The sequence below is a fragment of the Apteryx mantelli genome, chromosome Z, assembly GCF_036417845.1.
Source record: "Apteryx mantelli isolate bAptMan1 chromosome Z, bAptMan1.hap1, whole genome shotgun sequence".
NCBI classification, from domain to species: Eukaryota; Metazoa; Chordata; class Aves; order Apterygiformes; family Apterygidae; genus Apteryx; species Apteryx mantelli.
The window spans coordinates 84,611,006-84,626,146 of record NC_090020.1 but is presented as its reverse complement, the minus strand read 5'-3'; the positions used below and the strand labels follow the sequence as shown (position 1 = coordinate 84,626,146).

The following is a 15,141-nucleotide window of genomic DNA, read 5'->3' as shown; positions in this document are numbered from 1 at the left end:
GGATGACTTGGATGACTGGGTTTTGTCATTTCTTTCCTGGGAGATAAATACCTGATGTGAACCATGAATTTTATAAACTCAGTTCTTGAGCAGGGCACGTCAATTCTTTTTTTATATGTATTTTCCCAGAGACTTTGTATTTCACAAACCTTCAAATCAAAGACAACTAAAAATAGAGAGATATTTGGTTTCCCAAAAACATATTAAGAAAGAAAAATAATCACACTGTTTTTTTGTTATGTTGCAAAACCACAAAACAACAAAGTATGGTCAAGAATGCCAAAGTGTTCCTTAAATTATTTTTTTCTAAAATTAAGCCATTCTCATTTATAACACTAAATGGATATGGAGATTCTTTGCCTTTGAACTAGAAAAATCTTGGAGTTTGCCTGAATTTTGCTTTAGGTAACCCAAATAATCTGGAGTTTCAGTCTCCCAGGACTTTGAGAATGTCACACGCTGAAACCCTTCAAGACCCTGAATGTGCCACACATCCCTTGGCTTTGCAGAAGAAAAACTGATGTTTCCAGAAGATAGCTAAGAATACTGTGAGAGACACTCGTAAGTACATTTCAAGCAGTTTATATTTTCAAGTGCTTCATTTATATTTTCAATTTAAGTCAGCCTGTCTACCAATTAAATTACAGGAAAAGCATCTAACTTCTGGGATTGCTTGGCCATAAAGAACTCAATAACTGTGATTCAGTGCTGAGGTCTTGCATTTAATTCCTCCGGATTTTTTATGGAGTGAAGGTGAAAGCCAAAGATAATGAAATTTAGGAGTTCAGCTGCACAACTGGTTGGCTTCACGTTAGATTTGAAGTTGGCTCTCCAGCGCAGTATTTCTTAGTACATGTGTTTTCTGAAGCACTGATTTCTTAAATCCAAGAACTCCTGTATATAATTGTAGTGTTGCCAGGTCATGGGTTTCTTTCACAGATCTTGCAATGTGCTATGATGCTTTTCTAAAGCCCAAGTTCTTGGATTTGCAAGAATCTCAGCTTTCATTAAATAAATAAACAAAGCTCCTGGCTGACTTGACTGTAGGAAAAAAAAATCTTGAAAAACACGACTGAAGCATAACCCAGAAACTGGAAAACCCCAAAACTTGGGAAAAGAAAATAATTTACCTCTTTTTTCCATCTCACAATTTAGAAGCAAAACGCACGATACTTCCTGTGGTTGTCTAGGTCATCTGAAGGCTCGAGCAGAGCACTTGCACCCAGAAGAAAAGGTGAGCAGTGCCAGGCGGGGGAGCAGAGATGGGGCAGGGTAATGAGGGCTCCCTAGCAAAGCCTTCTGCCTTTGCGAAGCTGGCTACGGGCAGCAGCCTGTGTCCCATGTCCCCTCTGCTCGGTCACGCGTGGCTGCCTGGCAGACCTTGGGCACTTCTGGAGGTGCTGGGGGCAGACCTGCAGGCTTGCTCGCTGCAAATCAGGAATTGGCTTTTCTGGAGCGCCTTGAGGTGTCCCTCCAAAACCCAGCTCCTGCCAGGTCAGGCTCCTCAAACAAGACTGAAATCAATGTGCTGCTCTGCTCTGTGAGTGAGCATGGCCTTCTGGCTTTTGCATATTTGTCCGGCCTGTGTCAGCCAGGCAAATCCCTTCCTTTAGCTCAGTATATCTCACCACACTGTTCATTGCAGTGGGGAGCCTGCGGCAGGAGCCCTTGGGCTGAATTTCTGCCTGTAGGTGCCATGCAGAGGGCTGACAGCAGCTTCCTCGCTTTTATTTGCCATAACAAAAGCGACTGTCACTCAACTTCACTTTTTGTGAATCGCTTTGGAAAACAACTTTTTCACCTCCATTATTGATGGCTGCAAAGGTGTAACAGAGATGTAGGAAGGGCAAAGATCGTAGTGCTCTCCTGACTTCCCTGGTCCTTCCAGGATCCAGATGTTCTCACTGATGCAGGAGAACGAGACTCGTGCTGTCTTGCCACAGAGGCCATGCTTTGGGTGAGAGGGATTAAGTGTTAAGATAGTTAACGCTTTAGGAATTGAGAGAAGGGCTTGGCGCAGTTCCTTACCTAACCCTTGAGCCTTGCAAATGTTGGCATCGTTATTTCAGAATACACATGGGAAATTTATTCTTGCCCATAGATATGGCCTGATGGATGGTGGAGCCCTGCCAGATGCCGGTGTGTATGATCTGGCAAAGAATCTCTGCAAAAAGGAATGCAAAAGATTTTCCAGATATATTTTGGGGAGTGAGCAGACAAGTTTCGACTGAGCTGGTAGGATAGCTGAGGTCCCATTGCATCCCACTGGAGTGAGTCAGTCCATCCTCACAAGCACCAGGAAGTATTTCACCAAATTCCTTCTGTAGCTGAAATGTCTCAGCTGAACTTCCCTCCTACAATGAACCTTTTATTCTTGAAGAATGGGAAGTGAATCTCCGTATTATGTCTGCGTTTTGGAAATGAGAGAGGAAAAAGGAAAAGCACTGACTTGCTTCCTGTCTGACTACCTGGGCACTTCTACTGTAAGATATTTCTGGGCTTTTTTGATGAATTTTCCTCTTAAACCAAGCGAGAAAACTGCCGCATTTTAATATCATCAATACTTATTTTTGGTACTGTTTGTCTGGAGGCCCTGATCAGGATCAGAGCTTTATTGCGTTAGATGCCGTGCAAACACACAGGGAGACACAGCCTTGTTCTTTGAAGAACCAGCTGATTCAGAGATCCAGACTTGGCACAAATAGTGCAGAAGAGGTGACTAAACTGGTCTGATGGTCCTTAGGGAAATATCCATTTATGATGAATGGACAAATATGCACCCATTGTGTAACTATTGACTTTATGGTGCTCCTCTTGGTCACATTAGCAGCTGCCATGATGCAAGTGTAACACTCTGGCTTAATGCACATGGTCTTGTCCTCCCACTGGTCACCCAATGCACGCATGCATGCTTGGTTCTTGCTGGTCTCGATGCTGAGACTTGGTCCCTGCAGAGGATGGGAAACAGCCCCAGTCCCTTCCATGCCAGCATTCATCACCAGCTTTGCTAAGTCTGAAGAATCATTTTTCAAGAAAAAGTTCCACAACCTGAAGTGATTAAAAAAAACAACAAATGAGAGGTAAGTTTCTGCTGGTGTGTTTACCGTCAAGAAATTAGTACGATGTATTGGGGGTGAGGAGGACTAAGAGTGTAGCAACGATTCTCCATTTCTTCTATTCTTTGATTCCAGGCTGGATGCATTTCTGGGAGTTGTGCTTTGGGCAAATGCAAGATTTTGGCTGCCGTTCAAGGGTGACTCCACAGAGAGCAGCCTCCAAACTGTTTGCAGTTTCGTCTCTTATTTGGATGTGATCCACCATGGAAGTAAGAGCCACCCATGGAGCTCTGATCTAATTTTAAACTTTCCTAGAGCTTTCAGAGGATTTGATGCAGATTCTCAGTTGGGGGTTGAAGTAGATGGAGTAAAACATATACATGAGATACGCAGCTAGATAAATAGGATCCTAGCAGGGAAGGCCCGTCATGACATAAACACAGATGCGCCTGAACAATTAGATATTCATAAGGACTATTTATGGCTGTCTGATCGTTTATGCAATCCATAAAAAATTCAAAAGCAGTGAAGCAGGGTAAAGCAGAGATGCCTGGTTAACCTGACTCAAACTTACGTGGAGCAGTCCCAGAAACATGAGGAAAAGGTAATGAGTGACCATCGGAAAGACACATTTGCGATGGTGCTTCATGGAAATAGGATGGAGAAGGATCAATCGCTAACGTTTTGATACTGCAAATTTCTGTAGGTTTTCTATAAATGGATGGTAGTGTCCCTGTGTATACTTTAAAACCATAATTCATCAAAAGTTAAATTTTTGGCAGGAAAGAATGAGTCTCTTGTCTGTATTTCTAGATTGCCAAAACTCACTTCTTCAGGGTTGAGCTGCCTTTATTATTATTATTGTCTGTAGGAGGCTCAGTGCTGAAATAGAGTCCCATTGGGCCAAGTCTTCTATACACCAGAAAGAGAGTTTCCATCCCAAAAACTTGCAGTCTGAATATAAGGAAAAAGATAACAAACAGATTGGGAGTGCCAAAAAAGTGCAGTTACATTGCCAGCCATAGCATTAGGTAGCAGTCAACATCTGCTAATTATTGTCAAGTTCCCTTTAGCAAAGATTTTTAGCTGAAGGCAGCTGTATTTGAAACAAAATGTTTTTATCAATCCACTTTATTTTTCCACTTTCCCCTCACACGATCATTATGATTTTATCTTTTTCCCCCCCTCAGTTTTGTCTCCCGCAAGACAGGAAAGCCATTTCTTGCTCGGTCCTTGACAATGCTTAGCCTTTTGCTTGGATCTCAAACAACCATTTTGATGTTTTTTTTTTCTTTTTTTTTGAATATTTTGATTGTTTCCCCTTATCTCCCCAACCCCTATTATTATATTTTTTCCAGGACTTTTTGAATACGCAGATTCCAGGTGCTTAAACTAAAGACGTGGCCAGATGAAAAGGCCAGCTCCAACCATTAATTCCCCCGGGTCTGGTGTAACCTGAGTCCCAAGCCCAGACTGTAGATAACAGGCTTTGGGGGGGTGCTTTTATGCTTGTGCAGAGCCGGCTAAGCATAGCGAGCCCTTAAGCTGACCTGATCTTAAGCACAGCATACTTACTGCATTATAAGCACATTAATAGATGGAGATATGTATATCCAGGCTTGTGCTTGCTAAATCCCCGAAACTGTCCAGAGACTATATTTTGCAGGATGGCCCCGTTCAGAGCAAAATCGGAGAATACCAATAATAACACAGAGAGCCTGTTCTCTTGCCCAGTTTGTGGATTCATGACATTTTGAGCATTAAGATGCTCAGGTGCCTATCCAGACTTTACGATGCAGTCACTCTGGGATGAATTTCCGAGCCCTCAGGCAAGATTTTTCATACAATGAGGGCTGGATTTGGGAAAAGCGCAGTTAGGTACTTAGCTGTATCTAGACAGTTCCTTTTGGGATGCAGCTGGTGCAAACGGGATGCTCTACCATACGGGAATGGTGTCGGTTGTGCCGGGGCATGAGCTGCCACAGGGCAGCGGCTCCCAGGAACGCATCCTAGCCAGCATGATGCTGATCGGAAAGAAGCAGCAAGACGGATATCCTAGTGAGGAGGCACGTGAGACATCTGAACAGATGGATATCAAACAACCAGACTCCTCCAAACATGTGCAACTGATAAAGTACTAAATGAATGTTAGAAAGTCCATGAGCAACAAGAGTTGGTTGGGGTTTTTTTTAAGCTCAGGAGAGTGGTCTCTTAGCATCTCTTTGCAGTGGTTGGATATATCAGGTTTCTGCCTACATTATTTTCAGGCCCTTCCTCTTGTGACACTGCCACAGCCTTGGAGAGGTCAGGGCTGGAGTTTTCAGCTGCAAATAGGAAAAGATTTTAAAAAGTTTAGGTCCCATTTAGACTGCTAAGGAAGAACAACTCCTGTTTTGATCTTTGTAGCTGGGTTTTATACACCCCTCGGTGTTCTTGAATTCCTCTTGAAATCCGGGGCCTTGTTTTGGTGCCTAAATACTTTTCTTTGTAGCTGAATTTGGCGTCAGTGTTAGCTTTTCCGCGTGCTGCTTTTGGGCCTGGGCATGCCATGAACCAGTGACACTTCTTCCCCGGTAGCTGTCCATTACTGTAATCATTTGTCATCTGAAACAACTGTTTTATTTTTCCACGTCTTGCCTGTCACATCCTGTCCGACTGACCGTCTCAGCCGTTTGACTGCACTTGACTCAGTTCCATCGTGTGGGAAACTGGTGCAAGGACATATCCGAGTCAGCACAAATCTCTTTAGGAGACTGATACAGCTTTATTTTGAAATCCTCTCACTCACTCCCTTGCTGCGCTCCCTGTTGTTGTTGAGGTTTCTCATATGGGTCTCCCGCATCCAGCTTCCGCCCTTGTCCTTGGCCAACCCTTGGGCCACGTCTCCCTGGGGCTTTGCTTGAGATTGACTCATTTCATAATTTTTTGCTGCCCAGCTCCGTTCCGCCAGCTGAGGCTGGTGATATTTCTGAACCAAGATTAAAGACACCGTCCTATTTCCTACCACACGCTTGCTTTCTGCCGGGCTGAGGCTCCTGGTTATTTATACCTGCCCTGGTGTTTCTTGATTCACTACTTTTGGCAGGGGGATTAACCCTGGTTTCTGTACAGTCTGCTACTTTGCCTCTTCTGCTCCACCTCAACTTCTCCAAACCTTGCTCTTCTCTTTCCTTGTCCTCACTGAGCAAAGGAGGCCACCAGTGACTTTTTGACAGGTTAAAATCAAGTTGTTTTTTCCCTTTTTGACTGATGCTTAGCACGTTTCAATGCAGTGTGGATGCCACAGACAGTATTACTTTGGAAAATGAACCTAACTTTAAAGGATCTCAGACCGTTTCTGTGTGTGCCCTCAAAGAGGAGGAACCGAAATCACTGTCTTTACTCTGACTTTTCCATCTGAGCAGTCATGCATTTCTGGTGGTCTGTGTTGTCCAAAAACCAAGCTGCCGTGGCACTCGGAGGGGGAAGAGGTTTAACCACCATCTTCTTTTTAAGTGCAGAAGGTTTCCTTACAGTAATGAAGCCTGCAGTTCGTAAATGCATAAATAGCAAGCCTAAAAATAGAAGGTTGCAGTAATCTCTAATTCTCACCTGATTTTAACATGCTTTCCTTGCTTTTCCACTGAACCCTGGTGGACAGTTTCTTTCTCAGTTCTGAAATGAAATCCTTAGTAGCTAGTTCATCTACTACTGCTATTTTTTTTAAAGGTGTACGATTTTGTAAAGCTTTTCAGTGAGATACACCAGTGGCCCGAAGAATTCCCTGTAGATCTGAAGCTGGTTTTGTGACACTCACTCCTCCCAAAATTCCTGGTAAACTTTTTGTCTTATTTTCTCAAGTTTTCAGTGCCTTATGTGGACAAACATGGTGACTAGGAGACTGAGCCTGCAAGCTGCTGAGATGCTGAGGCTGTTATTCTTCTCACTTTGCTCTGCAAGACAGAAAGTTAAATGTATTGTGAAGATGTTCTGCCAGTACCTGGAAGCTGGGATCTAACTAAGGAACCAGCCCATGAAAACTATGCAGAACTGAGAGTATTCTTAAAATATCTTTAAATAAATAGGACATCTTACGTGTGCTATCGTAGCAGAACAAGGATTCTGTGATGACCACCTTCACAGTAGCTGTATTATGTAGATCGCATCTAAGTTCACAAATCTAAGGACAGTGATCTTTCCAATACCTGTTCCAGCTTTCAAATCAAAAAAAAATCAAAAGTAAAAGGATTTTATACCTGTTCCTGGATTAGGAGCTCAGAGGTGCAGACACTTCACTTTTTAAGTTTGTGAAAGCACTTACCACTTAACAGGTGAAAAGATAAATGAGTACAAGTCCCGCCTAGGTTGTTCTTTGATCATTGTGACATTTTGTCAAACTAATGTAAGAAATTCTTTCCTTTTGCACACATGCCACACACTTTTTGTCTTAATTGTGCGTTGGGCAACCATCCACTCTTGAGAAACTGGGACTCTCTATTTTTTGGACATGATGCTCTGTGCTAATGCTAAAAAATCAAGGTCAGGCTTGCCGACTTATTGAGGAGAAGCTGATCTTGCAGTGCTATGTAGCACAGCCTTCCTCTTCCAACAGCGGAAAGCCAGCAGAGTTCATACCCAACTGCCCAAACTGCACGGCGAGGAAATTGCTGCATAAACAGTCTATTTACTTTTGACTGTGTGCTCTCTTAGAAACGATTAGAACATCACTTCTGCCCAGAGTGACAAAACTGCACAGAAAAGGATTCAGCTCTTCAAAATGTCAGTTAACGAGAAGGAGGTGGCCAGGCCTGTGCCCTGGAGGTGGAAGAGCCAGCACTGCTGTGCCAAACTGCAGCCACGGGCTTTCTATGTGGTCTCGGAAAATTAGAGGTGGCTTGCAGGGCTGAAGTCCCCGGAGCCGGCGGTGAATACGGAGCAGTCAGCGCGTGCCAAGTCCCACGGCAAATAAAACCAAACCGCCCCTCCTGCTAAGCCATGCATCCAGCAAACCTCCTGGGAATGGGCTCGGCGAACTGCTTCAAATGCAAATCGCCGCTCTCGGAGGCACGGATTCACGCGCCCGCACCACCACTGTGCTGCCCCTGAAAGCCAGACACGACTCAAAGGCGTCGTGAAGCACCTCGCTGGATTTTGACCTCCTGCAGGAACGGAGCAGCCCGTGAGCATGCCTTTGGACGGACGGCTGTGTGCATGTTTTGCCCTCCTTGGCCAGCTTCTTCCCTTGAGAAACTGCCGCCGTCTACGCGGCGCAGGGTCCGTCTGTCACAGTCTGTCGCCTCTTGGCTGGGTTCCACCTGGCAGCTTTTCGCCTAAGCCCTTCGGACAAAACAGGTCCTTTCTTCCTCTCCCGGGGGCCAGGAACTGCCAACGAGGACCCTGAGATTAGAGTGTTAATGAGAGCGGGAGAGGCTTGCACCATCGCCCACTGTATGTCACGAGCATGGATTTATCTCATCCCAGTCCTCCGCATCCAACGCAATCCTCGTCATGAGAGAAAGGCGTTGGAAGCTTCAGCGACTCCCACAGTGGACGTTTCAGAGAAGGAACGAGTTCCTTGACTGAGCCGGGCAGAGAAAGGCGCTGGATTAGTGATGGTGTCAGAGGCTTTTTTTTTAAGGCAAGAATCCCTGAGCATGCCCAGTTTCTTGTATTTTGTCTAAAATCCATAGAGATTCCTCCCAGTGTCCATCTGCAAATGCGCTGGGGAGAACTCTGCCACCATCTCTGCCCCTCTGCATCGACGCCTTCGCAGACGCCCACCTTCTGGAGCCCTCCGCAGAACGGACCGTCACACAAACAGAAACCCGGCGTTTGGCGAAGGAGCGTGATCCAGCGCGTGCTCGGCCCCAGCGTTTATCGCTGGAGCTTTGCAGCAAACGCTACCCCACGTTTGCAGGCGAGTGTCGCAGGCCTGCAGAGCGATAAGCCTCCGCACGGCCCGGCGCTTAAACCTGGAAGGAGGTTTTTCCAAATATTTGCAAAAGGCTTTGGTGCCTTCCTGGGCGTTTCAGGAACGCTGGGTGTTGTATTAGGATGGGCTCTTCCTTATCTTAAGACACTGCCCATCGACAGAACCCAAACTCTCGAGACCGTCTGGAGGGTATAATGTTAAATAACGTAATCTGCACGGGTGCACACAGGTTTTTAGCAGGTACTGCAAGGGGACTGGGAGCTATCGATGGGTTTTGTGGTCTGGCTGAGTCACCTCATTTACCTGCACCTTTAGTGCCCTTTCTACCCTTCATGTTGTTTCTTTATGCAATGAACTTTCTGGGTACCTGCGTGGCACCTGGCAAAATGGGATTAGATCTAAATTGAGGCCTCCAAAGTCTGCTATCTTTCCCATGCCAGTTGAATTCCCTGGAGCAAATCCTGCTTTGTTATGTTAGCTGAGCTACAGCCTCCTCCTTATTTTCTCTTTGTGTTGAGGAGCAGGAATAGCCAGGAATAAAGAAAAACAGACAGAAAACAAATAGGCCCTGCCAATGCCAAATGGACTTCGTATGGAGTTAATTCCTTGTTGTTTGTTATACACTGCAGTGATTTCGGCCCTCTTTTAATTCAGCTCTCTCACAACCAGCGCAGGCTTGCACAGATGCAGCCGAAAGTGAAATTAGAGCCACAGTCCATAAATACTTCAGCCAAGATTAAAGGTGCTCCATAAATGCGGCACGTGTTGTTGTAAGGTGTTTCCAGATAAGAGTGAATTGGGTTACCCTTCATCTCATTCAAGAAAAATACCGTACTGCAGAACCAGACTCTGGAAACCCATTATGTGAAAAACTGATTTACAAGGGTCAAAGAAAAATCTGTGTTATCTTGTTTTCCTTGATAGTGGATAGGGTTCAAATGCTGTCACTTGTGAGGCAATTGCTTCACAAGGGATTATTGCATCCAGCTTGCGGAAGGACCTGCTCTCCTGGAGCTGCTTCTCCTCCGGCTGGGGACACCCATGTTGCAGCAGGGCTGTCCCAGCTCTGAACCCTCTCCTACCCACTCTGCCCTTCCTGGCCCCAAGGAGGATCCTTCAGCCTTTTGGGGTGCAAATGTTGATTTCTGGCATGTTGCTGAGAAGCCAGCGTGGAGTTTGAAGCCACGGAGATAGTGCAGAAACATGCAGGGTGCACGGCTCTTCTCAGAGCCATCTTCTCTCTCTCTTTGACACCGTGTAGCAATGATGATTTTAATTACTAATTTCATGTTTTTTCCTCCCCTGTTTTAAATGTGGAAAGCCAGTACAGTTTTGTTCTGCTGCCATTCAGACTCTTTTGCAAATGTAGACTGATTCATTGGTTTAGAGCTAATTGTATTTGCAGATGGCGAGCGCTCAGCAAACACCAGTGTGTGAATTGGCTAAACACGCTTGTTTTCTCTTGACCCTTAAGCTAAATCAAGCATCTAGATGCACACTAGATCATGACTGAGATGTTGGGAATGTTTCCTGTGTTAAAATGCACAGCAAGGATTTGGGGATTTTACCTGCTAAAAGGGTTTCAGGAGCCCGGGGCTGGATCCGTGAAGAGGTGCTGGGTCACCAGTCACCAAGGGCTTAATGTGGAGTATTTCTAAAAGTCCAGTTATCCTGGCTAGACCTGCCTGGAAAAATGCACCAAGATGCAGATCAGCTAGATTGTGCAGCCCTAAAGTGAGGCAATGATTTACAAGACGAACCAGCAGGCCAGTTCACAGGGGGTTTGACACGTGATGTTAACAGCGTGCTATTAAACGCCGAGTTCCCCGCGTCCGAGCAGCGCTGTGTGGCACCGTGCCGGCCGCGGGATCGAGTGAGGACAGCAGGTAGTGACGAAACTCCCTGCAGGAGCCTGTCCAAAGCTTTCCCTTCCCCGCCCATTGCCCTCAAGATAACTGTCCCATTGGAAATCAGCCGGGAGGAAGATGCGTGGAGGGATCTTGGGAAAATCAGCTGTGGAGACCGGACTTCAGCGATCGCTAAAACAGCTGCGATTCACTTTTGCTCTGATGTTCACAATGCAAAGAGTAAATCAGCTGACAGCCTTGGCCAACGAGCAGAAACTTTGTGCTTGCTAGCCCGGTGACCTTGATAAAATCACTGGGGCCGGTGATCCTGGAGGTGCACACGGGTGTGCAGACCCCATGAGATCTGCTCCCTTTTTTCCTCATACTGCCCTGTTGTGGGATAACCTTGCATCTGACTACGGGCCTTTGGGTCCCATGTCATGTCCTTGCAGCCTGGATCCTCCAAGAAGACTGAGCAGCATTGCCTTCATCTCTCCCCTTGCAAGCAGATGGGTGCCTATGCCTGGAGCTGTGGGGAGATGTGGCTGGACCTTCAGGGGTCACACCTCTGCAACTGCTCTGCAGGTGGGCACTGAGCCCAAATTAGCCATTTTTCACAGAAAACTCCTTCCTTCTGTCTTCTTTCTATTATATTTGGTAGCCCAAGGCTTACCACGTCCAGCTGGAGCTCTGGAGATTCAGGTTCAAATTGATTTTCTCCATGATTCAGAGCAAGAATTTGATCTTGGATATCCAGCACCTAGTTACAGACTGGTCTGAGGTAGGTCTTCCTCCATACCTCTTTCTGGAGTTAGTCCTTCTTTTGGCCCAGAGAGGAAAAAAAGCACTTTTGGGGAGCCCTGGTCTGAGTTCAGTTTTGTATGCTGGTGAATATTTGGGTATTTGGGGCAGAAAACTTCCATGGGAGAGCATCCCCTCCCCCAGCAGAACGTCCTGTAGCTTCGGTGGGAGGGATGAACCCAGGTTAGCAGTTTGGTGACTGGGCTGCTTTATAGCTCTAACACCAGCATCCTTGTTTGTGGGAAGTGGATTTTTGTCAAAACGACCCTATTTCCTTGAGGAAATTACGATTTTTGGTTGATAAAGGCAAATAATAGATGTAAGACACATTGACTTTGCTAAGGCCTCTTTGTACCACGTGGAAACTGGTAAAGATTTCAGTGCTATTTCCTGTGTCCATAAAGAAGATTTTAAGTGGGCTGCAGCACAGGTGAGCTGGAGGAGCCTGGAGGAGATTACATGCCAACAGGTCAGATATTGCACATCCCAATTTCAGGCATGCAGCTTGGATCTAAACCTCAGCTGTCATCAGAGCTGAAGAATTCATTGTGATTTTTTTAGGAAAAAGGGGAAAAGGACCTCAGTGTCAAAATTGTGGAGGAGTTACCAGGGATAATTGTTTCCCCATTGTATATAGCAACAGTTAGACCAATATTTCAGCTCCATTGATACTGATACTCCTAAGAATGTTGACAAATTAGGCAAGGTTCAGGAGCGAGTACACAAAATTTGGGTTGGGTTGAGACAACAGAAAAGGGGTGGGAAAATGCATCACTGTGCTGTGTTTAAAGAGCTTGATCCATTTATTGAATCAGAACGATGATTAAGGGGAGATTTGACTACGTAAGGGAATATTTCCACAGGAGAAAGTTCTAATTAGTAAATACATCTTTAATCTAGGAAAAAAGAATGCAAAAAGTCTGCTGGTGGTTGCTGAGATGCATAATTCAAATTGAAAGTAATTGGGTGTTTAGCCCTTAGGACAGAGAGATGCAGGAAATGATGGGTGCTCTGTCTCTTTATGGAGGTCAATCAGTAAGAAAGTCTTTCTTTAATGGACTTTGTCAAGGCATTGGGCTGAAGTGGATGAAAATATATTGCCTGTGATACAAATGAGGTCAGATGAGCTTATCATTACACAAGGAATAGCTTGACTGTGGACAGCAAACTATTCTTAACATTTATCTTACCTTATTTTGCAGAGCAAACAAACGGCAGAAATTTATTTAACATGGAAAGAACATGCCAGATCTGACTGGAAAATGGTATCTCTGGCACCTGAAGACATGTTTCTGAATTCACTAGGTAAGCGTTTTTAAGGACATACCAGTGGGTATACTGTATCTTCAGCATAACAACAGGAGCTTTTCTTAAACAAGTCCCTAAAAGCTACAGTAGCCTTGAGGCACTGGGTTTAAAATACATATATTAGTTCTGCTCAGCTAACTTCTTCCACTTGGTTTCATGTAAAAGATACCTTGGTTTTTATTGCAATAGCCCATGAGCAAAAATCTCTCACTTAGGCATGTTAATGCACATCCTGTGTATTTACTAGGTCTAAAAGGAGTGCTCTGAAGAGCTATTTTTGAAAAAGGCATCTCAAGCGTTACTAAATGAAGCCTCACTTTCTGCCATTTGCCCCACTGGGAGTTATATCTATTTATTAATAATAATTTTGCTTCTCTTGAGATCGGCAATGCCACCTTCTCGGGTCTGCAGATTTTGCATAGAGCATGACTTACTGGTTCTGTAGAGGAAGCAGCCTGGGAGCAAGTTGGAGGAAAAAGCGCCAGCAAAGAGCAGAGCTGCTCAGGCCTTCATTCCTCTCCAGTCACATGAATATATTTACCACAAACTCTGTCACCTCCATCCACCGTCCTGGTCAGAGGGATTGGGAGTTTGTAATTTGGCCGCCAGATACAGCAGAAATCACTCTACGCGTTATCTTTCAGAATGGGTACACCGTATATGTCTTATGCCTGGTCCCAGCCAAAGACACCAAAGAAACGATTCATCAGCTTGAAAACCTGCCCAGAGTACAAACAAACTCGGTAGAGAGAAGCTTTATGACTCATACATATATTCTTCAATAGCCAGTTTTCAATTTTTCTTTTGTTCTCTTTTCTACTTCTCTTCTTCTCTACTTTCATTCAGTTGTTTGCTCCCTTCCTTTCTTCTGCCACTTTTAGACTTTACTTCCATTTTTAATTAGTCATGCACCACTTACAGTTGCGCATTTTCCACATCACGTATGTTCAAATAGCTATGCACAGTGTCCCCCAGGCTTTGGCTTGGTCTCCTCTATCTTCTGCCTGGATATCTGGTACCATTTGATACTCAGAGAGGCTTTTTCCTTCTCCTTATGAAAGTTACAGCTCCAAATTTTTTCTGACATTTGATAGATCTCCTAGAAGAGGAGATCTGTGATGGGCCTGAGAGGTCAAGCGATAACACTGTAGTTGCCCTGAGCAGCCGCCTATGAACCACAAACCCATCAACAAAATACACCAGAACTTCTGTTCCCTCTTCTGACTTTCTGTGGGCTGAGCAGCCTGAGCACAGGCTCCATAACCAGTCCCGAAGCGTGTTGCTAATTTTTTTTAATCTTCCAGCCTGATTTCCATAGAAATATTTTTCCTCTAGAAAGCAGCTTGGATATAGATGTTTTACTTCTGATAAAATCATGCCAAGTAGTAGGTTTGCATATGCAACACTTCCTTCTCTCTGCTCTGCAGCCACGGGGAAACCCTCCTTCTTCTCCAAGCTGATTCCCCACTGCTGTAAGAACCTCCCTAGGATGCAGGTAGGCCAAATGCATATTCTCCACATGTGGGGTAAATCCTAAACAGACCCTGAGTGATAAAGTATTTTATAATTGAAAAGAGGGTAGGTAGAAAATGTCAATTAATATTTTTTAGATGAAAAAAAGAAAAGTCAATGCCGAAAGTCATTACAATGTATTAAGAAGTGTTTTGGGTGAGGACAACCTCAACATAACTGAAAAAGGAACAAAGTAGTAGCTCAGGATGCATATCCAGGTCGGATGGTCTGGATTGCTCTGACCAGGAATCTCAGATGTACGCAACACATATGCACTGGCGCAGCCCACGAGCTTCACACTTGATGTGTGAGGGACGTATCAGACTGGCTGGGCAGGCACCGTAATACTGTGCTCCTAGCAGCAAAACTGTGTTCCCTGGATCTGTGAGCTTTGCTGCACACGTGCAGATTACCAGTACAGCATGTGTGTGTCCGTGACCTTCATGCATGCACCTGCACTTAGGACATGAGGACTTCCCTATGGTCCCGGAGGTTGTCCCTGCAGCTCATGCACAGAAGATTGGGTACATCCCTCGCGCTGCAGGCAGGCGTATTTCTGCCTGGGAAGTCCCAATAACTCCTAACGTGAGATCCACCAGGTATGGTTTGCTTCCAAGGAAGCAGATCCACCCACCAAACTTGCCACAGAGATGGCTCAGCTACTTCCTTCATTTTTTACTCTTGGAAGTTGAAGCGCCTTTTTAAT

General features: G+C 45.1%; 1 long non-coding RNA gene across 2 annotated transcripts in view; it reads left to right on the top strand.

Moving 5' to 3' along the window:
* The first annotated feature begins 2,846 nt into the window (after positions 1-2,846).
* LOC106487892 (uncharacterized) overlaps positions 2,847-15,141 on the top strand; it is a 26,886-nt gene continuing 14,591 nt past the window's right edge. The window contains exons 1-4 of one of the 2 annotated variants that reach the window (XR_001293134.2): positions 2,847-3,080; positions 3,192-3,325; positions 12,818-12,920; positions 13,568-13,660. This is a non-coding gene — a long non-coding RNA (uncharacterized lncRNA). Of the gene's footprint in view, positions 3,081-3,191; positions 3,326-12,817; positions 12,921-13,567; positions 13,661-15,141 lie in introns of those variants that run through there. The other variant, XR_010886950.1, reaches the window with a different exon arrangement.